At 38.5% G+C, this 22,860-nt stretch overlaps 1 long non-coding RNA gene across 1 annotated transcript; it reads left to right on the forward strand.

Annotated features, from left to right (window-relative positions):
* The first annotated feature begins 395 nt into the window (after window positions 1-395).
* On the forward strand, window positions 396-6,354 carry LOC116999603. The gene is made up of 3 exons (XR_004418590.1): window positions 396-584; window positions 4,210-4,341; window positions 4,874-6,354. It is a non-coding gene; the product is annotated as an uncharacterized LOC116999603 (long non-coding RNA).
* The last annotated feature ends 16,506 nt before the right edge of the window (window positions 6,355-22,860 follow it).

Consider the following 22,860-nt stretch of genomic DNA (forward strand, 5'->3'; position numbering starts at 1 on the left):
TTTTACCACCTTCAGTACCTTATCTACTGTGATGGCTGGATCATTAAAATATTCTCAAAAAAGCTGCAAAATTTGGCAATTTTTTTTTTCTTTCTCATTTCCAAGGTGGAAGAATGTATACTTACGGGATAGAAGTAAGAAGGAAAATGTTTAAATTGGGGAAGCCAAATGCTGAATTTCCACAATTGCCTGCAATAATGTGTTTTCAAAAGACACTAGTCGAAAAGCTGCTCTTTCAGTTGCCATCTTGTCCTCAGAGGCAAGTTTTGCTCATGTCAAGGTTGAGTGATCTCAATATCTGAAATGGCAGCATGATGACAAGCACAGGAGAGAATGAGAAATAGAAGCACTCGCTCTCTATTTCAATCTCTTTTCATTTGATGCTTGCTGCTGATGCCACTGCAGGTGAAATCATTATATTTCTGGTGCAGAACCTTTAGCTGGAGACTCGGAGCTGGTAGTTTTAAGGAAAAAAAAAAGTGATGTTGTTCACTATATTTTGTGATTGTCGAGAGATACTTCTGCTTCACTAATGGAATCCAGTGCAAGCTTGTTGGAGGAATTACCTGGCATGGGAAGATATGGTAACTATCAAAAGAATTTTATCTTTCTTTACTCCAAACTTTAGCTGCTAAGAAGATGGGCAGAATGTGTATGCATTCTGGAGCATCAAAATAGCTGCAGGCAGAGGAGACCAAATCCTGTAGTGGCATTAAGGTTGTGAGCTAAGCATCAGCCAGCAGGAAAATACTAGCAAGAAGAGGTAGAAGAAGAAAACAGCTACTGCAAAAGAAGGAAACACTCTCTTTGACTGGCTGGGGTCTCTCTCCAATGATTATCCCTCAGAAACCTTAGCTAGCATTATTAATACTTTTTTATTTCTCTAAAAACCCATTTAAACATCACACTATAATAGATATAACAACTTGGGTATCACAGTAAAAATGCCATTGGAAGGGCTGTTTTCAAAATGCTTCTTATTATCAGAAGTAGAATAAAGACTAAATCAGTTACTGTTTAGGGTTAGTGGAAGAAAACCAGTTTTGTGATTTAAGTGGTGTTTTCTAAATAAATATTTTGTGCTTTGGAAAAGTGGCAACTATTCTTGAAGGTATTTGCAAAGCATAATATGGTGTGACAGTTATAATCCTGGAATGAAAATGTAAAAGTAAGATGCTACACTCCAGCTGGGGAAAATAGTGAATTTAAATGATTTCTCCATTGCTTCTTTTTCTGATTTTTCTCTATAAAACTCTTCCCCTTTGGATCTTAGAAATTCTATTAACCTCACTTAGAGCATTTCCATTAAGTGACTTTTTAAAATCCTTTACATCTGCTGATTGACCTTCTGTCCAAGTGACTGCTTTAAAAATATGGGCTATTTTCATCTAGAATTTAACATATTGTGGTGTAAAGTTCAGATTTTATTTATTCTGTTAACCCATGAAATGCTACACAGCATTAAGTGCTCTGAAAAAACAACTATTACTGTCTGTATGAAAATAGATTTTCAAAACCAGAGAACAGCTTTAGAATAAATAACTGCTCTTCTCAGGTCTTCATCTGTAAGTTTGGAATGATAGCATTCATTTTATCTCATAGTGACAGCAGTAATGAAAATTAATATTACACATTGTTGAGATACTTTGAAGATGAGCCCATAGAAAAGATCATGAGGGTAGGGGATATGTTGCTATTTTGCCATCACTAAAGATGCAGTAAATCTTATAAGGAAAAAATTTATCCTAAATAATTTTTCATTATTGCTTGTCTGTTGGGAAAGGTCACCATGAAATAAGCAATTTCTATGATAAACTGATTTTGGATGGGTCTGTTGGCTGATCTCTCTCAAACAAACAATAAGAGCCCAGAATACAAGTTCTTCCTGGCTTCTCTTTGTTCTGAAAACCCACACCATTAGCAAACTTCTAGGCATAAAGAAGTCACACTGACATTTTACTCAAAAGGGCCAAAGGAGGAGTGAACTCCTGTGGAGAATAAATAGAATGAGTAAAGCAAGAACACACCATGATAAATTGAACATGGAACCTTGGTTTCCCTGCCTGACAAATATTTTGTTAGCATAGGCTCTGCTGTTACAGGTCTGCTACACATTTCTGCAAGAGGGGATTTTAAAAAGTGTTCTGTTTGGGTCACATCAAACTAAGTTCTGCAAACCTATTAAAGATATTATTTCTCAGTGCAGCTAATTAACAAGGGATGGGAAGAATCAAAATTTTTACCCTAAGACATTTTGGCTGCAAAGACAGTCATGAACTTATATTGAATGATAGAATATCCCTCTCCTCCTTCCTCCCTCCCTCGTTCCCCACAAACCCAATCAGAATCAGTCTTGCTCCATGAAGTTTATGGAGTTAGTGCTCATATGGAGAGTGGCATGGCGGAGAGCTTCATAAATATCGTGAAAAGTTTAAAAACCTTAAGTACCATTTCTCTGGGTCCTTCAGTAGTAGTATCTAATGCCACAACAAAATGTCCTCTCTTGATTTCAAAAGAATGCTGGATCACACCTTCTGGGAATAATGTCTTCCTGCTAATTATAATATGTATTACGTAGCGTGAAATGAATTAGAAGGCTTGTTAATGGTCCCTAAAACAATGGCATCTTTGAATCAAAAAACAACATTTTAAAATCCTAGCAGCATGCCAAAATTCTAATAGATTTGTAATATACTGTAAACTATGGAACATTTCTTCCTTATGCTTCTAATAGATACTATATTCTGATGCATTTTAAATACAATGAGGATATAACAGCTTATAATGGGAAGTGTTGCTTACCAGATATAGTTCTGTCTTGATAAAATCTCATACACTACTGTGCATAAAAATCTCTTGTTAAAATACTTACTGAGTAAAAATGTACACCAAGAAAAATACCCATTAGCTTTTCTCATTATAACTAATGGCATTGATTATAACAGGAGTTCTTTTCAGAGAGCATTTCTGCTTACTTTCACTGCAGGCCAAATTATACCTCTGTAATCTCTGGAACCCTCAGTATTTTCCATTGCCACATCAACAGCTGCTAGCAAGTGCTCAGCCTTTATTCAAGTGCCTGAATCTCTGCTGATGTCCCCAGCCAGCTTGTTCCATGGGGTCACATCTGAAATGCACACATTCTGCTGCTTGAATTGTCATTTCCCTCCCATCTAATAACTAATCTCAGCAAGGATTTATACCAATCTAATGAAAGCTGTGCAGCACATGATTATTTGAGTGTAAATCTCTGCATACACTCATTTTTGGGACAGTAAATCAATTTAGTAAAGGTCAGTGACAAGCCTGTTTTAGCTAAATCAAGATTAATTACTCAAATGCTAAGTAATAATATAGTCACCAGTTGAACCTAGACAATGTTTAAAAATATGTTTTCTGTTAATTTGACTCAAATCTGTTTTGATTAGGTACCATGTATGGAAGGGAAGTAGATGACTCTTTTCTACATGCATATAAATTATGTCATATGTTTTAAGTAAAGATGCTTACATTTTGGCTCTTTATTTTTGCTTTTTATGAGCATGAAGATTGGGATTTTGAGTTTGTTCATATGAAGATACTGAATTCCAAAACTTCCTACCTCTCAGCACCAGTTGCCTTCCAAAAGTGCAATTTCTCCTCTTTTCATGGTCACTCCCTCTGGAAAAATACCCAAAATATTACATGTAACCAAATTCTATACACAAAAGAGCATGATTTTTTAAAATTTGTAGTAGATCATGGAGCAAAAAAAAATGTAAAATATTCTGAAAAATCACCCCCCACAAGGGATTCCTGAAATGCAAAGCTTCTTAAAAAAACATGCAATAAAGATTTACACAAGCTCAGAGGGAAATTGCCGTTTGAGATCTCATCCAAACTCCCATCTGATGGCTGTAGATATAAACACACATCTTGTTTCACACAGGGGCTGGGCCTTGAAGATGCAAGGAGCTATCTACATGTATGGGAACTGGTGAATAAAAAAGTGCCCCTAATGTGAATTATTTTCCTGGCTCTGACAAACTCTTGGCCATGAATTATTTCTCACTTAGCTAGCCCTATCAGAGAAAGACACTGACTATGGCAAATTCCTCCTGTCTTCATGCTAGTTATTTTCTCCAGTTCTGTGCTAAAGTTCTGTACGCTTTTAATTTGTTATCTTGAGTGAAATATTTTAACTTTTTCTTTTTTTTCCTGGAAATTCAGCTTCTTCTATTTCTCTGAAGATGACAGCAAGATTGTTATTACAATGAAGTGGTAAAATGTACAGTTCTTCAGCCCAGGTCATTTGCAGCTATGAAGCATCAATTATAATGATGTCAACTGGAGATGCCAAAGGTACCATTAACCAAAGATAGGAAAAACTCAACAAAACTGCAGAACAACCAGCAAGACACATTCACTTTTATTATTTTTCAGTCTCTTAATAAGATATGTTTTCAACGAGCCGAGCCAGAAAAAATACTATGGCAAAATTTCAGCTGCCTTGGAAAGAATCTATCATCCAAAAGACAGTCACAGCATTACCACTGCAATGTTAATGACAATGTGCCTTGTACAAAGATTTATTTTTTTTAAGTTGTAACCAGATAAAGAATTGAAGCCATTATCAAATTGACAAGGCTGCTGACAAAGTATGCAGACAATTATTTGTTGTACAATGATGGTTATATTTCTCACACAGGGTATTTAGCATGATAGCTGCTCTTTTCTTTTGCTGCCCATGTTGGATTTTCATGGGCATTATTAACTACACAGAGCAACATATAAGCTTATTGGATTCACTTTGCAAAGGGCTCAGTGTTTTGTTACCATTACAGGATATATTCTGTACAAATTCATATTTACCTGCCTTGCTTTCTTCCATTAGGTGTTTCTGCAGGGCCTAGAAAACTGTTCTCAGTTTCCTGCTGCCTCACTGGAACAAGAGCAAGAAGCCTTGGGGGTCCATGACACAGGAAGGCCACTTGTGGAGCTGCTGGGTCTGCAGGGACAGCAGTGATGGGAGCAGACACCAACACGTGTATGGAACATACCTGCAGAGTTCAATGGTCAGCCACAAATCACATCAGCTACACACACATGTATTTCTTTTCTTTCTGTAAATTGCTTTGCATTTGCCATCTTACAACTCCCTGTAGTTGGCTTTTGAGCTGACCATCTCAAAGGAACTTTGGTCAAGTCACTTTTTCTCTCTTTTACAGATAATATAGGAATAGGCTACTAGCAAACCTCCTTCTGATGGAAAACTAAGCACTTAGCTGTCTCCTTTGTTTGCTGTTATTTTGTTCTTAATTCAGAACTGGACTATTCCTGTCATGTCAGGGTTACTGAGCTGCCCTTGCAGACCTCATGAAAAATCTTCTTTACTACTTTCCTAAAATCCTAATCATTTTGCATTCATACCTCGTGAAGCCTTCAACAGTGTTAATAAACACAGAGGTGTGAGGTTGTGCCATACCTTTACAAAGCTCCTCTCACCTCTTCTCCAGTATATTACAGCTACCTGTGCGTCTACTAACTGTATTCTTTATTACAGTTCTACTAATTTGCCTAGCATGCAAATCAGACTTACAGACAACCTGCAGTCATCCCTGGACCCAAGGGGGAGACATCCCAGCCTCTGCCTCTGGTAACATTTTGAGGAACAGGTAACATACCACATTCCTACATGAACCATTTCTATTTAACGTATTTTTGAACATGACGGTAAATAATCTTAAATCCTGGCACTCTTTACTAAGAGAGTGGAAGATTTCTTTAAATAACACCTCTTTAATGGTATCTTCAATATTTCTCCAATTAATGCCTAGTTTTTAAAAAAAGTACAGCTGAAAGAATTTCTTTGATCACCTTTTCCCTGAATAGTGATGCAGCCAATATATTTAGCTTTTCAGCAATGGCTTTTATCTTCCCCGACTGCTCCTTTTATACCCTGGATCAACAGTCTGCTCCAAACAATTCTCTTAAAACCCTCCTAAGTTCTGATGTGATAAAACCACTTTTTTATGTTTTCATATCTCTCATAGAATACTCCAGTTTTAGCTTTAACTAGCACTATTCATTGTTGCTTGCATGGAAACAATCTCTACTTGGAAAGACTGAGTGTTGAAAATTTTTAAAATTTCTTAAATTACTTCCTTTACATGGCTGTGGAATCATGTTGACCTTTGAAGGTCGTCAAAATTAAATAAAATCCTACTGCAGTGGGTTATTTTCAACATTTCTCTGTAAAAGAAATTATCTTCTTTATCAAATAAATATATCTGCTAGATCTTGAACACTTCAAAATGGCGAGTCACAGCACAGTGTGGAATGCCATATCCCACATTATGCTCATCATGCCATTTATGTAAATGTCATTATATGCCATGAAACAGTGCATTGTTTTATTTTTAATACATAAACCATTTTTTAATGTGGCATATCTCCTTTCTGATTTATTCAATATCTTGCAATGGAAGTGAATATCAAATTCAATAAAACAATTTAACACAAGAAAGAAGAAAAACATTCAGTGTACTAATTAGAGGAGCAGCTATTTTTTCGATATGTCTCTTAGCCTGGAATCATTTTTCTAGGATATTCAAAACAGATGCTCTTTTAATTAGAAGCAGAAAATCTGAATTTCGGCTAGCAACACCCAAGAGTATGTTTGACCGTATTGGAGATAAAACATCAAGTTTACATAAGTTCCACCACCTTCTGTTATGTAAATGTCTGCTTATGTGTACATCTGCTGGGTGGCATCAGCTCAGTCAGAACCTGTGCCTCTCCCTGTGCCTGTCACAGTCTCCCCTGCACGGAGGATGGACTGCGAGTCAATAAAACAGCATCAGCTGCTCTTCTTGACCAGTGGTCAAGACCTGTGGCTTTTCAGTGGATCCTGGATTCTGGTGCCTGTGCTGTCTATATGCAATTTAGTTAGCTGTTGCTGTCTGTGGCTATATATAGAACCAGATTTATTGCTATGGGTATGTTACCAAGAGAGCATATCCAGCCTGATAGGGGAAAAAATATTAATTCTATTGAGTTAAAAAAATAGCTCCTGTAGCCTGCTTATCCTTGTGTCTATTTTATAGCCATGACAGCAGTAATAGATGTCTGAGAAATACCTAAGCCAGAATAAGCCTCAGTAGAAAACCCTAAATGAAATGTGACCTCTCAAAAATTTTAATTTTATAACAGCAAAACTACAATAGTACCTTATTGCAAATGAGAACTTCATAGACACAAAGAAACCAAATCCATGCTATCACCATAGTTCACTCCATGTCTAAATGTGGACAAGAAGAATGAGAAGGGAAAAGCAGAGCCTTGTTTACAATACTGTCTTCTTGAGGTTCAGGCAGCCATTCCAAAAATAATAGCCAGCAAGTCACAACAAAAAGCACTGCCTGGACCTTAACTCCTTTTGGCTCTACATAAGGTAAAATTTAAGTATAGCAGTTTTATTCCTTCACAACTCAGGGTTGTCCATGACAACACAGTTACCACAATTCTTATCTTCCACACTGTTTTGACTGCCTGAAGTTACATTCTGTTCATTGCATTTCCAAAGGCAGAAATATCCTAACATTTTAGCTTTCCCCTGGTTCAAGTCTCAGCTGGAAGCTGAGAGGTGAGTGTGCAAGAGGTACTTTGGTGGTTTAAGATAACACAGTCAATCATGAGACTTACCTGAGCTCAGCCAGTGGCCAGTATCAAATATTCTGAGAGCTCTAGAACCAGGGATGTCTATAAAGGACTGCTTACTTCTGATAAAAGAAAAGACAACTTCTTCTTGAGCTCTTTTAGTTACTTTACAGAATGAAAAGAGGAATGAGATCTAATGGAATAGGGCTTTAATTGGCTTACCAGTGCTAATGAGACCTGCAGTAATTAGCTTGCTCAATACTTTCTCACTGGATTTGGTAAAAAAGGCTGGGTATTTAGATTGTCCTGCCATATTGAACACAGGTACCACTCCCAGACAAGCTTGCAGACCCCGGCCCTAAGCAGACCACAAGAAATCAGAACACAGACTGTAGCTGCTTGTTACTATAGAGAGGACAGTGTGGGAGGCAAGCTGTAGAGTTTTAAATAGGTTTTTAAGACCTAGAAAAAAAGCCTGAGTCAACTGCAGAGAATAGGAAAAGTGAAGGGAAGGAAAGCTGATACAGTGAGATGCATAAGCAGATTGGCAAGACAGTTGGTGCTTTCCTTAGAGCTTCAGCTTTTAGAATTAAGCAACTAAGGAGAGAGATTAATTTAATTTAATATTAGAATACTTTAGCTCTTGACCAGGTCATTTCAACATTAAATTTGTAACAGCCTCTGAAATTACATATTAGTGAAAACAGTGAATCCTTTAGAAAGGGGAAATATGTTCAGGAGATGCACCATTTATACAATTTATCTATTGAGAAGTAAAATGTTCTTATCATAAATATGGTCTTGTTTTGAATGTCAGGACTACTTTGAGAGAGTCATATGGAAGCATCAAAGGAAGCAGCAAGTTTTAGCACAGAGGGCTAAGTGAGAATAAGATAAGAAAATACAGTGTTTTCCTTCCATTCTAGCTGCCTTGGAAAGTAGTATTTAAAGGGTAGCTTCAAACTGCTTAGTGCTGTCCAAAATGAATCTCGACATCATGGTGGTTGGGGCTGGAAATGGGAAGGTGCACTGTAGATATCTTCTTCCCAAGGAATGACTTCCACTTTTCTATTATAAAAGCCTTTTTCTTTTAGAACTCAGAGAAATGAAAAGTGAATATATCCATGTCTGCCTGCTGATCACTAGGACAGCTCTAAAGCTCCTGAAGCACTCTGCAAATGCAGATTCTTTCATTCATGCACAGGAGTTGCAAGACCAGCCTTAGAGCTACGTTGCAGAAGAATAAAGGGTGGTTTGGGCACATCACATGACAAGCTCAAGGTCACACAGTTAAGGAGGAGCAAATCTTGGAATAAACCAGAACAAGCCTATGATTCCTGGTCCCTCTTGGTTGGCATTCTTTCCTATTTCTATGCTCGAGTCTGATGACTCTACAGCACTGTAAATACCAGCCAGTCCTTCAGTACAGAAGGACAGGGTTTGCTTTAATGCTATTTTTAGTTAAGCAGATCCCACTTTTAAATCTGCAACGCCTTCATTTTCAATATCGTGATTATGTTTAATGTTCCATAGGAAGATGAGGGGATTAGTATGAATCAGAAAGCACAATGCAGCGTAGGCAGTACCATGCTGCCTTCTGAAACACCAGCACAGAGCAAGTAGGAGCTTCAGAGGGGGCTTTGCACGGGGAAAAGGCATTAGGCAGCTGGACGTGTCAGCTGGGTGCCTCATCAGGCAGCTGCTGCGAGTGGAAGGTCAAGAGCACATTTACTGTTTACTGGATTTGTAAATTACTAATTATTCAGCTCACTAAGCAAGGCAGGCTCATTGCCTGCGCGTGATATTCCCCCTCCCGTCAAGCCTAAGCACATATGGAAGAGAAGGAATTCTCAACTATATTTTGATAGATGGAAGTCATTAAAATCCCAAAATAAAGGACATAAAGAGCTATAATAGGTAGGTCACTAGTAAGTATAAGCACACTTCTGTGCTGGTCAGAGAACAAGTATAGAAGTCCAGCTGAGCACTGAAAACAGCAGTTCTCTGTCTCTGCAGAGAGCTCAGGGGCTGCCTTACCAACCAGGATTTGGTGTCTGTGTCCATGGGAAGCAGTGGTCTGGAGTTAAAGCGGGGTCTGCACTCACATTCCACTGTGGGAGACAGAGGCAGCAGCCAGGCAGACACTGCCTCGGAGCCAGGGAGATATCAGAGGTACTGGCCAGCAGAAGCTGTGGGAGCTACACCACAAGGAAGGAGACTGCCAAGAAAGGAAACAAGGAAAGGGTCTGCAATATGAGGGCCAGGAAAAAAAATTGCATGGTGGGCCTTGAACCAAGAAAACAGATTTATTCTTTCTGTCCTGTCTGTCAGCAAGAGAGATGATTTTGGAAATGAGCTACTCAAGAATTTTTAAGAAAGAGACCTGAGACAGAGCATACCATCATCACAACTTGCAAAATGAATGAACTCTGATGTCTTTTAGTCTGCCTACATTGGGGCAGTCAAAGATGACTGACAAAAGGATGCTTGTGGTAGCTTCAACCAAATAAACCCAAATGAGAGAAAAACTTGGTTAGGTTAGCCATGTGGCCAAATAGTCATGTCTTCTTCTCCAAATGTGTATCTTTGCACAGGGAAGTAGCTGGCAAAAGAAGAATCAAAATGTGATGCTTCTGGAGAGAATAGGACTAAGGATATCCTCCCTACCCAGTTTTTGGCAATATGCAATATATACAAAGACCCTTATGGAGATGGAAAAAAGACTTACCTCCTTCTGTACTTGACTGCTCAGACAAGACTAGGAGTGAAGATTAACATGTTATCATATCTTCCCAGGGCAAAGACAAGAAGGGTCAGGAAAAGAGGAATTATAGATAAAGTCAGTGTCTGGCATGGAGAGATGGAAAGAAGGGTCAACTGTAACAGACAAATGAGGCAGTGCATTTCTCAGAATATTGGAAAAACAGAAGTAAATACTCCAGGTGGGAGGATGAACTTGACAACCACAAAATTAAAAAATCCTAAAGCGCTTATTCCAGTGGAAGAAAACAAAGCAGTAATAAAAATCAGTCGTTAAATCCAATAGAGAGACTTTGGATAAACTGTGCTCTTTCAGAAGCTCTACATGAAGGCCCAAGCATGCCACTCCATCTATACATATCACTAGAAGCCAGGCTTTATAGGCAGTGTTCAGGGACTGGAAGCAGGGGAAGTGAGGTAATGCACTGGTGAGAGGGCAGGGAAGAGTATTTTGCTAGATATGCCAAAAAGAGCTGGGTTTTGTGATGGCAACTTTTCATTTTTCAATTCTGGCTGAGATTATTCTTCATCAGAAAAGGGATATTCACCTGAGATTACTTGGAAATGACAACACTTCATATCTTTCTCTTTTTTTTTTTTTTTCTTCTTTCCTTATTTTTAGAGTAGGACTACTTTAATACAGACTTCCATGGAGACAGTTCAAGACTTTTTCAATCACAGCTTGATTTCCAGACCCTGCATTATCCCAAAATGCATGAAATTGCATCTGACATTCTGAAAGATCTGTTTCAAAAGTAAGAGGCACTACTGGCTTCTCAAAGCACTTCATGCAGCTAGCTCAGTTCCCAGTGGACAGATGGGAACACCAAGGGGCTGCCAAAGCATATCTCAAGTCTTGCAGCAAACAGAAAATCCACATACATCTACTGGTTTGAGTATATGTGAAGAAGTTCCTCTAAGCCTTCTCAATATCATTTATTATATTAACGTGCATCTCAATTGTTTTTGTAAGTGCTGTTGCAAATTATGAACTCATGTCCACACCTGGTTGCCTACCATGGCACTGTGGTAAGTGACCTTGGTGAGATTCAAATAGGCCTGGAGCTTTTCAGAAGATGTGAAGAACACCCTGGGTCATGATGACATGCTGGGCAGTGCACACCCAGTTCTTGTTGTTCCTACAAGTGACTGTGCACTCGCAGGGTCACGGGTCACCAGGGCAGGGACCCCGTGTGGGAGCTGACTCTGAGGGGCTTGAAGAGGAGGGCAGGCAGTGGATTACACTCTGCCTGATTAAAGTTTTATTTTAACTCCTACTTTAAAAGCTGCAAGGTTATAAAAGAAATAACATTCCCAAGAAATCACTAAAGAGAACTGCAGGACAAATGAAGCTGGCAGAACTACTGTGGAATAAATATGGTGTGAACAACAGAGGCAGAAAGGCAGGCAACCATTTCCTATATGCAAGTATAGCTAGAAACCGCTTCTTCCTTGCTTTCATCTTCTCTCAAGCACAAAAGGGCTAGGTAAAATCTATAGAGAGATCAACATCACACCTAGCAGGCAGTGTCCACATACCCCTGGAGTTTGAGCAGTACCTTCACTCCTTTGTGCTTTCCACCTTTTGTTTCTTTCTAAAATACATTTCAACTCAGTTTGTCTTTTGAGCTTAAAAGAATACTCAAGAAATGAAGCTTATAAGTGAAAAGCAGATTTAGAGATCCTCAGGCTGTTGAATAATATGATTATGGATCTCCAGTTTTTGGAAGGAGCAGTAAAATGTGATACATTAGGTTGCAGGCTTTACAGATCTTTTCAGCAAACTATATGTGTGTTATACTTTGATCTGCTTTCTACAGAGGAAGACTGGTTACTCCCATCTCAGAATGGAAGCTTCTTTTCAAAAACAATGGGCAACCATAAGGTTTGGAGTTTGCATGAACTGCTAATGACCCCCTTTGCTGTTGTGTCAGAGGCTCTGCAGCACGGCCTCTGTGCCTCACCCATCCCCACACTGAGCTTTCAAAGGTCTGCTAGAAATGAACTGCAGAATAATTACTGCAGTGCTTGGCTCCAGATCTAGCTTGGAAAGTGCTAAGTCATCAGCTCTACAAGATATAAATTATCACTTCTGATCAGTTTCAATGAAAAATATGAAACCCACAGCATCTGAAAGAGCATCTAGACACAGCTTATGTCCAGTCCAAATAAAGTAAAATTCCACATGATGGAAATGTGTAATGCTTTCTGCAGTGGTTTGGGATGCCTTCAGCACAAAGGGGCAGATAAGGATGGCTTTGAGACTGAGCAGTGCTTGTGCCATCCTGTGTATACTTCCAATGATCTAAACCTGATCAGGAAAGCCAGAAAGACTCTTATAGTGGAACTTCTTCATAATCTGAAAATAAAACAATCTTGAACACTTTCCTTTTCAGAATTCCATTCTTAGTACCTGGCTGCAAGGTAAAAGTCACATCTAGACAGAATTACTAATCCAGGAGATAAACACACTAGAGAAAATATTTTGGTTATGAATTGCTATTGAACAATTTCAGACTCTTGCCTTTACTAATATTCTCTAAGTGATTTCCGCAGTAGGTTTTTGAGCTAAAGACTAAAATATTTAATTTTTTTTAAACCCTAGCCTTGCAAGCCACTTGATAAATAGCTCATGTGAGCTGTTTCCATTACTTTGAGTGAAACCAGGCTCCTTTTGCTAATAGCTGTCTTAGAGTTCAACATTTGCCTTCTTTAAATTCTTCTATTTTTCTAAGATTAGCTGTTTCACAAACATTCTTTGCCATGATTTCTTCTAACTTCTTTGCTAAAGTACTGCCAAGATGAGAATGCTGCTCATAGATAAAATTCTCCATTTTCTTAAAAGAGACAAAATGTACTTTCAGTTGTTTTACCATGCTAACAGGATGTTAATCAAACAATTAAGAAACATTTATCCAGTTATTGTGCAGAAGCCAGAGCTAAGTACCTCAAAGTCTTATCCAGAAAACATTTCCACGTGGAAAGGATGCACCAATGCTCCTATTTTATAGCCTAAGAGCAAGGCCTAGAGAGACTGAACAACCTTGTGGAGATTGCCAGAGCCTTTGAGAAAAAGGAAAACATAAACAGGGGCTCCACTGAAATACCTTTCCTTTCCTGAAGAAAAAGGAAAACTAAATTACCGAGTGACCATCTGCAAACAAGACCATTCAGTCACAGAGCACTGATGCTTGCTGGATTTTTTTAAGAATATTCCAGGCATGAGTCTTTGTTTTAGCCTCTCTGACACTTTGTCTAATTCCTGAATCCCGGTGGTACTGAGGTAGGATGTATTTTGGCACACCACAAAAGGTCCCAAGCTATTGTGAAAGATTTACTTAGATAATTTTCTGTAAAAAATGCAGGAGTTGTTACAAAGTATCCCATTTACTTCTAACTTTGAAGTTAAAAAATCACAAATGCTTTAGCTAGCTAAATATTTATAATAGCTTGTCTTTATGCATGCAAGGCATAATGCCTTCCAAGTACTTTAACAAGCTAGAAATAGAGAAACATCCAAAGCTGAAAGAGCCATATTTGGGGTGAAAAATGGAAATTGTTTAAAAACATCACATTCAGTTAGAAGAGAAATGACACATTTTAATGTATGGGCTATTTTGAGTCAAGCAGGCGGTAAGGATTATAGTTAGAATTTGGCCAGAATATCAGACCAGGATATCATACTTGCAGAAGAGAGCAGCTGTCAGTAATAAAAGTAAATAAGCAATAGAAGCCCTTCAGAGAAAGGGACATCTGCACCCATGGCCAGCCTGGAGGCTGAGTTCAGGCATAACCTGTGTACAGCAATTGCAGTGCTCCTTCCTGCAGTGCCCTAGGATTCCTGGTGAGGAAACATTCCTTGAAATAAACACCTACTATCCAAAATTACCCACAAGATGCCCAAGGCATATAGTGTAGTTGTACTCATTTGTCTTACAAAGTTCTTGGAACATGGATGCTTCTCTTTCAGCACAGGTTTTCCTTCACTCAAGCAGCAATGCTCCCTTTTCCACAACTTGGATTTCTTCCCTGAACACCACAGCCCTTTGATATCAGCCAGCATAAGAGCAGCAGGTGAAAGCCCTGGGTTCTTTCCCAGCTCATGCCTACAGCTGCTGTGGATATAAAACATCTTTGTGAGAAGTTGATGATGCTGGCAGAACAGCCACAGGATGGGTATTCCAGTGATGCTACAAGCTGTCAATATTGCCACTCGACAGCAGTTGGCAGCAAAGCTTGTCACTGCAGGCCTGACCTCAGCCTTCACTGCTTTGGGTACTCACTCCCACGTCACTAAATGCTATTTTCATTACTGAGAAAGAACAAAGGGGAACACATTTGCTCTGAAATCAATACATTTATCTGTGCAGTCAAAACTTTGGGTAGACAGCCACACAATTAATTACCCAAAGTGCTTGAAAATTTACATTAAATTAGTTTATATATATTCCATTAGCCAATTTTCTGCTGTTTGTCCATTAAGGTATTAATTGTTATGTGTGCCTGCAAAATGCAAAGCTTTATTTTCTATAAATCAGAAATTGCATTGTGGTACTTGGGCCCTTTGTTTTTTCCTTCACATTTAAACTGTTTTCCAAATGCTGTGGTTTTATTTGCTGAAATTTCATGACAGATGCAAACTGATAGTGCAATGAAAATGCATTTGACCAGTTCTGTGAACTCCCAAAGAGCTCAAACCAGAAAGGCATGAAGGGGGAAGGAGAGCAGGGAGAACCAGCACTTCTCTCATGTCACTTGGCTGTGGAGACCCAGCTGGGTGCTGTAAAGCGCTGAACATTCTGTGACCAACAAATAACACTCATTTGTGTCTCAATTGCAGTTCCAGACCCCTCCTTCCACCAAACAGACATGCTGTCTAAAAGCTGTTACATTAACATTTTTTTCCATGTATAACAGTTCTGGAAATTTTCCTATCTGGGCTGCAGAGGGGTCACTAATGAGATCCTAACCTCTTTCTATAAGGTTTCATTCAAATTTACTGATCAAAAGCTACAGCCCGAAGTCAAAGAAACTGGCAAGGAAAGATAAGTGGTGTTATTCTTCAGCCAAGTGAGAAAGAGAATGTAATTTCTTTGGGGTGGGTCCCCTTAGTCTAGATGGCCTATGAAGAAAACACACTACAGAAGATATAGACAACCTGGGGCAAAGTTTCTGAATTTGAGGTAGATTTATTCCAGTTCAAGGTTATTATGACTGTAATATTTTTTCCTTTCCTTTCAGTTTTGAGATTTTCACAGAATACCTAGTGTCAAACCAGACTGGCTTGCCTAGGATAATAAAAGATACCATTTCCCAGAAATGAGAGACAATTTTCTGAATCCCCACCTAGTACCTTATCATACCTTCATTATTTCTGCATCTTCCAAGACCTCTTCCAGTTTATCAAATGCAACCTTGGCTTTGAAAAAAAAAAATCAGTTATTTACAGACAGAACAGTTCTATACAGGAGTCTGTAAGCTCCTATCATACCTTTTTCTAGGCAAGATATACATCCAGAGCTTTGACAAGGATGGAAAAAACATAAATCAATGTTTCAGAGCTATATGGATGACAGAAGATTGCCCCATAATATAAATATGATATATATGTACAACTGTAAGTGGGCATCTCTTTGGAAGCACACACCTGACAAATTCCTTCATCTAAACTTAGGTAGCTTCAGATGCACATATTCATCCCAGACCCAGTATATTCAGTGACTCTCAGTCATATTCATCCCAGACCCAGTAAATTCACTGACTCTCAGTTAAGACAGAAAGGCAGCTACTATGCCAAAGGGAAATGCTGTGAACTGCTCTTGGCTGGGAGTCTCATTTATGCAGTTTACAGAAGGGCTCTGAAAAGCTGCACAATAACGTGAAACACAAATGCTAACAGCATACAATGAGGCTGTTCTTACAAAGGTCTCATCAATAAACATCATAAAGGACTTGCGTCAAGGAATAGTACTCCATCGCCACTATAAGCAAAACATAATAAATAATGAGGACATAAATAGGAGAGCAATAAGGAAGGCAGGCAGAGAGTACAAATGAGACCGCTGAAACACAAATAAAGCAGCAAGGTTACTGGTGAAAACAGGATATTTTCTATATAGGAAATTGTGCATATCTTTCTGCCACAATAGACATCGGTACTGGGGTGAGGAGTAAAATGCATGGATTCATTCTCTTATCAAGATGCTGGAGTACAGAGAACCAAGTCCTTTGTGTTTGCAAAGAGTCACTTGCGAGAAAGCAATTTGAATTTATTTTTGAGTGAAGCACTTGCGCATCTCACATTGCAATGTGAATCAGAATTCAAGGAGCTTTTATTTCTGCAGTGTACCTCACTTAAAAAAGCCTCTGTTCTTGAATGAGTATATCCACACGCTCCATTTTGGTTTGTGCAATCAACGCTAAATTCACCTGACTAGATTAACTGTCTGAAGCACCTCCACACAGACAGACAGTAAATAAGGAAAAGAGATGTGCCACGGACAAAGAAAAGAATAAGACAGGACTACAAATCACATTTTATCTTGTGCTGCAGCTAAAGCTTGTCTCTAAAGGTATCAGGTGAGTGCAAATGCAGTCATTAATTCATCCAACAAATGCACAAACATTAGCACAGAAAATGAATAAGAGAGCATTCCTATGAAAAGGCTATTGAAAAAGTAAGTTGAAGATAAAAATTTCAATCTATTTATTCTTGAGTTCTTAAAGGATAGGCATTTTCTTTAATTAGAAGCAAGCATCCACATAACAAATGCAACCTTGTAACTTTTAATAGCTGGAGCATAATCATAATCAGTTGTGATGGAAATTCCAGATTGCACGCTCTCATCTCTCGACCTTGGAGTCACCATGTTTCTCTCTATCTGTAATTAATACCTTTGTATTTAGGGGGAAATGACTTTGTAGGGAAGGTCAACAAAGACAGGCAGTCTGAAGTCCTTCACATTGTCACAAGTGGCACAGGTTGAGTCAGTGCTGGAAGCTACTGCAGCCCAGCAGCAGCACAGGCAGTGCTTGTCTCTCTGGGCAGGAAGGGCTGAGCACAGCAGGGCAGGGAGCTCACAGCCCATTTGCAAGCACGGTGAGGAGGGCACTGAGAGTTGCCCTGCACAGCTTCATGCAGCTCCTGGTCATGGACTCCCTTCTGTCAGCAAAGAAAGGGATGGGATGTTGGTACACAGAACCTGCTGGAAATCAAGGCTGCAACTCAACTGCCTTTCAGATGTCCTGTATGTAAAACTGGAGCTACCAAGCAGCTGAGTAACAAATACTGATCTTCTAGCACCAAGTGGTGGTAGAGCAGAACAAACTGCATTAACAAACTAAGCACCCACACGGTCCAGACCTTTCTCCTTCAGATTGCTCCCTTTGTTCTACGTGTTTCACAACAAGGAAAAAACCAAATATTTATATCTTGTTGGAGAGAGGGATTTATGTCCCTCTCTGTTCTTCTCCAGGTTAAAACTAACTGATGACTCCTCCAGCTTTGGCTGAAGGCCATGGCAACATCATTATGTGGGACTGCCCAGCTTTATACTTGCAGAAACTCAATTTTACCTAAAAAAAACAAAGTCCCACAAACCCAAAACACTCCCACAAACCCAAAAAGAGAAAGAAAAAGAGAAGAAACGAAACACACAAACCAAAGACCAACAAATTTATTTTTCATTGGTCTCTCTGCATTAAAAAAAAAAAAGTTTGTGTCCCCTACCTCTGCATTCCTCACAGGTTAGAATTGTTGGGTTGCTGAATAACAACAGAAGGCAGTAACAAGTTTTGCCTTTGAGTTGCAAAAGAAACTGCTCTTACCTGGGGTGGCACTTAGGTAAGAGCTTAAACTCTGTTATGAAAGACCAGAAGAAAAAGGAGCAGAATGATGTGAGGAGTAAACTCAGAGAAATGCTGATTGCAAGATACTGAAATGTTATTTCCTGGAGTAATTATTTGCCTCAGTGAGTGCCCAGAAATCAGCCACACTTAAGGTAGCTTGACACTTCACACCACTTTGTGTAGCACAGCTCTCTGTTAAGCTACATACTTAGAGCTCTAACATACCTCTCCTCTTTATGGCATCATTTAGAACATTTTATTAGCCGTATTTTAAAAATCCCACACGATTTCTTCTAAACTGGTCTCTATTTGCCTTACAACTTTCTATCTGTAAAATAGAATATAACTTCCTATCTGTATACCTGTTAAAAAACCATGAAGTTGCATAAAAAGGATTCTATAATCTTCTGGGATAAAACACAAGCTCTTTGAAGAACCAGAGGCACTCAAAAAAAGCCCCCACCCCTACCCCTGTAATCACATCTGGGAATGTGGTACTCTGCCTCTCACAGAGAATTTCACTGTTAAAGAGCTTGTTTTAATTATTTTCCTGTTTGAAGGAACAGTTAACCACTCATTGACCTCTCTGCCTCATTCCCCCTCTCTTCATGCTAGATTTTGTACAAATACAGACAGGTAAGATACCTGTAAAACCCAGGCAATTTTATAGCACACCCATGGTGTCAAAGCAAATGAAAAAGAAAAGTGCAGCAAACAGGGTCTCTGGGGCCTCCAGCAGGGTGAAGAGAGAAGCAAGAAACACAGCCAGTGTCCTAGTCCCTTCAAAAACAGCAAGCCAACATGTACAGAGCAAGCACAGCAGGCAGAGCTGGAGCACAGCCACACTCCTCCCCACGCCACAGCCACACTGCTCCTTGTGCCCTTTGATGGTAGAGGTTAGCCCTGGCAACAGGCACACACAGCTTCAAAACCTGCACACAGAGGTGTCTGTAACCTGAATAAAGAAACTCAGAAGTGAAAGGTCATGGCCCACTGCATGGCTGGCAGAAGGAAAGACATGTAGCAGCTTCTCGTGAGGGACTGGGACGATTTGCATGCACTGTGTACAAGACAGCGACACATGGCACAGGAGCTTGTTGACAACTTGATAGAACTACAGAGTAGTAATGCAGTTCATTAAGTATGAGGAAATTCTGTTAAGGCTAACTTTGGAAGCTGGTACCTAAAGGTGTGCATTTTGTCAGTGGGAAATACACTGTGATCACTGAATTCTGGACCTTTAAAATGTAAAGCTCAAAGTCCAATAACTAGACACTGGCATGTCATAAACTTGTGCCTTAGAGAGCTTCCTCCACAAATTTGTATAAATATACCATAAAAAACTGCAGAGAGCTCTGAATATGTCATAAAAGGAAAATGTTACTCAAGCTGTACATGTTTCCATAACGAGAAAAGCACTCTATCTGTGAAAGCTTATACAACAGTGACTTCTGCTGTGAAAACCTTGTCAAACCAGCACATCAGTTATGAGGGGTAAAATTGCCTGCTATTGCTCCCATTACTCAAAATACTGAATATGCTTTAAACAGAACTTCACAATATGCTTCTGACAGGGACATTTAAAATGTGACAGGCTTCAGCTCTTGTTCTTGCTCCTACAGCAGGGAGTAAGGTGTCTGTTTTGTGGAACAAGGGTGCAGACATAAAAATCCAGCCATTCACTAGTCCCAAAACAAAACCAAAACCTTTTCATTTTCATGAAATTGTGAACACTTAGTCACAAGTGGATCAAAAGAGTTTTCAGGACTTGCATCTGACATCTTGATCAGATGCCATTGCATCTTACCTGAGTTAAAAGCAGAAGCAGTTTTAGTGAACTTCTGTTGTGCCTGCATCCTAGGAACACTTAGAGATTTTCCTTCCAAGGAAGAATGCAACAACATGTTTGACAGCCTTTGCCTCTAAGAAAAAAACAGAATATAATAAACTAACAGGATTTGGAGGCTTGAAAAAAATCTCTTGGTTCATTTATTATTTTAAAAATTGAGTGGTTTCAACAAAGAGCTTTACTTAGAATAAAAGAACTCATGAATCCTCACAAATTTTAATACAGGCTTATCTTCTGGAAAAACAATTACTAATGAAGAAAAACCATCTGTTCCCCATGAATTAAAACTGGTTAAATATTGGAAAGTATTTGCTTAACTAAACAAAAGAACTCTCTGCACCCCTCTACATTTAAAGCCAAATATTCAAGCTTATGTATTCACGAATAGGTGGAAAATAACTGTCTGCACAGGCTATACACATTAAGTTAGCCTGCATAAACTGTCACAAAGGCTTTCCATTTTAAGTCATACCTTTTATAAGAAGGACTTGACACTAAGCCAGTGAGCCTGATGCTCTCTCATGCTTTTTGCATACTTGAGAGACTAGATTATTATTGTCTGGTCTCAACTAAAGGTCTGTGGCCATACAAGGCTTAGTATGCCTTCATCAATTTAGAGTGATTGTTATAAAATAGCCCATAATAGGTGTCTGAATTTTACACACTAGAAATGTTGGGTCTACAGATAAGCAATATGCAATACTTTTCAATCCCTTCAGAACCACCAATATTTGAAATCCCACTCATTTTGCATTATAGACTGCCACACACATTATTTTAAGATTCAGTTACTTTGTTTTCCCATGCCGTGCATGGCAGCTGCTGATTTAGAGTCATGACTAGGGCTGCAAGTTCTCACCATTGATTTTGCTGATACTTTCTGTCTTATGGAAGCAATAGTCTTAGAATACATATTATTTCATTTTTATAAACCTAAGCATGTTTGTCTGCTATTTTTTGTTTTGATTTGAAGGGTTTTTTTGTTTGGTTGTTATTAAGGTACTTCATGATTTACACCACACAAACCAAAAAAAAAAAACAACCAAGAGAAGAATTTACTCCCAGGCTTGTGACCTTGAGGAAGAGTTTAAAACTCTGCTCTTAATCTTGCAAGAAAAACAATCAGCCCTATATGACTGTAAATGAGATGTTGTAACTCTAAAAATAAATAGTGTCAGAGGTGTTTGATGTGCAATTTTGCATCAAGGGACAGGTTCTCAGATTTTAAAAGAATAATTTGATAAATGCAAGTCATATTCTATGTGTTGCTGAAGAAATACTTCTTAGTGCTTTTTTTAATCTGTTGTAGTTTCTTACTGCTATATTAGCACACTGTGAAAAGAAACATTTATTCTCTCACACATACCAGACATAATTTTTTTCTCTAATCATCTTACATTCTGTACTACACAGAGAAAAAAATCCCCAAGCACAACTTTGAATGATGAGCAATTATGTAGTATAACTCCCGTTTTCAGTACTTGACTTGAGACATCTTTTAAAGGGTACTTTCTTTTTCAGAAATTACTGATCATTTTTCATGAAAACAGTAAATACCTAGATGAAATAGAACAATGGCTTTCCTTTTGAGGAAAATGTCTCATTTCAATGCTTATTAAATTAATAATTCTAATGCTTTTATTTTCCAAATGTAACTTTGAGGCTAATAACACCCTCTTAAAGCAGGTATATTAAAAATTCAAAACAAGGCTAAATAATTGAAAAACAAAGCATCAGGGGATTGTGGATTTTATGTCACCAATCGGCTTCACTCTACACTATTTTGCCTTTTTTTTTTCACATTGACTAACAAACTATTGGTCAATTACTTATCTGTAGCACCACTGATTTTCAAGACACACTCTTGGTGCACATGTTATCTGGAGAAATAGATTTTTAAAACATAAAAAAAAATAAAAATAGCAAAAAATGCTCCACTTACAAAACACAGGGATATATATATACATTAAAAAGACAGTTCTACGTTGGATAAGTTAGCTGGCCTAACTTTTCTCCCCACTGAGAAACAAGATGCTTCACTTCAGAGCGACTGTAGAACCATGAATTCACACCATCAATCTGGATGATGGGTTATGATGAAAAAAAAATCTTTATTTAAAAAAACATATCCCATAAATAGCAGAGGGTAACAAAAAGTCATAAATCCCAAATCATTGAAATAGATGAGGCTTACATCTAATAAAACAACAGCTGGAAGAAGTCTACATAATGAAGTACATACCCTGAAGCAAAGAAGTTAAAATAGTATTTTCACAGGAACAAGTATTAAGGTGCCACAGATGCTTTTGGTTTGGACACCAGATTTTTATAAGGGAGTCAGATATTGAAGGTCTCATTATCAGAGCATGGAGAACAAGAAAGAAAATAAATTTCAAAATTCTGTCTTAATTGTTTCAAGAAAGGATTTCTGTTTCTGAGTTGCTCCTTCTACAACTACCAGAAGTGAAAAAGGATTTTGAGGGCCCATGACTTGCAACATTCAACAGTGATTTGTTGCAGTTCTTGTTCTTTCCACTATATGGTGTAGTACAGACAACCTGCATCTTTAAACGGCTGACATTACAGAGGGTGTAAAATAAAAATTTGGCTTTAGGGCAAGAGTAGAGTACAAAAGAAACAAAATAAAAATGGCTACCTCTGGCAAATTCCAGCATTCTGGAACTCTTTATAAACTGTCCTCTTGTAAACCCAGTAATAGTCTAAGTGATAGCAAAATAGGTTAAAATTAGAATAATAATAGTTAA

This window comes from Catharus ustulatus, chromosome 8 (genome assembly GCF_009819885.2).
Source record: "Catharus ustulatus isolate bCatUst1 chromosome 8, bCatUst1.pri.v2, whole genome shotgun sequence".
Lineage (NCBI taxonomy): Eukaryota > Metazoa > Chordata > Aves > Passeriformes > Turdidae > Catharus > Catharus ustulatus.